The sequence below is a fragment of the Dendropsophus ebraccatus genome, chromosome 10, assembly GCF_027789765.1.
Source record: "Dendropsophus ebraccatus isolate aDenEbr1 chromosome 10, aDenEbr1.pat, whole genome shotgun sequence".
NCBI lineage: Eukaryota > Metazoa > Chordata > Amphibia > Anura > Hylidae > Dendropsophus > Dendropsophus ebraccatus.
Genome location: NC_091463.1, coordinates 19,786,277 through 19,788,765, shown reverse-complemented (window position 1 = coordinate 19,788,765; position 2,489 = coordinate 19,786,277).

The following is a 2,489-nucleotide window of genomic DNA, read 5'->3' as shown; positions in this document are numbered from 1 at the left end:
CTTCCTTTCATGTGATATGTGATACCTATGTGATCTGTATACTTATCGAGAAGTGAAAGGAGGTGGCACTCACCATCTTACTGTAATCCAAACTTTTATTCGGACATAGCAGATGCAGACATCAACGGTGTGCAGACGCCAGCAGGTAGGTGGTAACAGTCTGTTTCGCGGGTTACCGCTTCTACGGACCGCCTACCTTTTGCGCGTCATCACTAGATTAAATAGTCATATGACTCGTGACGACACAAACAGATCACGTGTAGTATATACTATATGTGATAAACATATAAAAAAACAAGTGCTTTACAATGTTAAAAACAGTCACATATAACAAAATAAGTATCATGGGGACCTTTACATGGGAAATGTGTCAGATTAGAAAATTTCGATCTACTTTATCATTTAGACCACCCGGGCCCTCTGCTTCTAACCTGAGTATCCACTTTGTTTCTAATTTCATTAGCATACGATGCCCATCTTGTCCTTTGGCGCTATAGACTCTCTGTATACCGGCAAATTTTAAACAAGTCACATCGTTATTGTGTACCTCCTTTATATGTTCAATAAATCTAGGAGCTCCTATCCCTGAACGTATGGAGTAAAAATGCTCCTTTATGCGTATATGTAGGGCTCTTTTTGTTTTGCCCACGTAAAATCTCCCACATGGGCAAAACATAGTATATACCAGATTTTTAGTTTTACAGCAGATAAAATCTCTTACCTGTATTTGGGTACCATTTAAGATCATGTTTGTACCTTTATATATCTGTTTACATAATTTACAGCTACCACATTGATAGTTTCCTGTAAGATCATTTTTTAACCACATTTTATTTTTAGTTTCCCTAAATTTGCTCTGTACCAGGATATCTTTCATATTAATACTACGTCTAAAAGTTACAAAGGGTTTTGTTAAAGACCAAGCACCGAGTGTCATATCATTTTCTAATAAACTCCAGTGTTTTGCAATAACTTTCCGAATCTGCATGGCCATAGGTGAAAGTTTAAAGGAGAAGGCAAAACGTTCACAAGTTGTTTTTTGTTTAGATCTAGTACTATTCCGTAACAACCTGCTTCTATCTTTATTGAGGGCTTTCTGTAGGGCATTATTAAGATTTAGCTCTGGATACCCTCTCTGTAGTAGGCGAGTTTTTAATTCTTGTGCCTGCTCCAGATAGGATTCTGTAGAGCTATTTATCCGTCGTAGCCGTAAGAATTGGCCATAGGGAACTGCCTTTTTGGTTGCCTCAGTATGATAACTTTTATAGTGTAATAAATTATTACAGGCTGTCGGTTTTCTATAGCCTTTTGTCGTAATTAAACCATTCTCCTTTTTTACCATCACATCCAGGAACTCTAATTCATCGGGATCAATTTTAGATGTGAATGCCATATTCATAGTATTTATTGAATTGAGATGGGCCACAAAGTCTCTGAATTCATCCGGGGTCCCTGTCCAAACAATAAAAATATCGTCAACAAAGCGTGCAAAATGCTTAATAAATTTAAGGAATGGATTACTAACAGAGAAAATGTGGCGCATCTCAAAAAAAGCCAGATATAGATTAGCTATACTGCAGGCCACTGGAGTGCCCATCGCAACTCCGGAGACCTGCAGGAACCACTGATCATTAAATTCAAAAGCATTGTTAGACAGAATCAGATTAAGAGCTTCACATACAAAGGAGATCATTTCATCTCCTTTTTCTGCTCTTTTTAGGAAGAAGGCAATGGTTTCAATAGCCATGTCTTGAGGGATTCGTGTATATAAAGACTCCACATCAATAGAGGCTAGAAATGTGGAGTCCTCACACTCACAGTCCCCCAGGCCCACCAAAAATTCATTTGTGTCTTTAACTAGCGAAGGAACATTACTAAGTATAGGATTCAGTAACCAGTCTATATATTGTGATAAAGGCTCCAACACAGAGCCTACACCTGACACAATTCCTGACACAAATGCTTAATAAATTCCTTAAATTTATTAAGCATTTTGCACGCTTTGTTGACGATATTTTTATTGTTTGGACAGGGACCCCGGATGAATTCAGAGACTTTGTGGCCCATCTCAATTCAATAAATACTATGAATATGGCGTTCACATCTAAAATTGATCCCGATGAATTAGAGTTCCTGGATGTGATGGTAAAAAAAAAGGAGAATGGTTTAATTACGACAAAAGGCTATAGAAAACCGACAGCCTGTAATAATTTATTACACTATAAAAGTTATCATACTGAGGCAACCAAAAAGGCAGTTCCCTATGGCCAATTCTTACGGCTACGACGGATAAATAGCTCTACAGAATCCTATCTGGAGCAGGCACAAGAATTAAAAACTCGCCTACTACAGAGAGGGTATCCAGAGCTAAATCTTAATAATGCCCTACAGAAAGCCCTCAATAAAGATAGAAGCAGGTTGTTACGGAATAGTACTAGATCTAAACAAAAAACAACTTGTGAACGTTTTGCCTTCTCCTTTAAACTTTC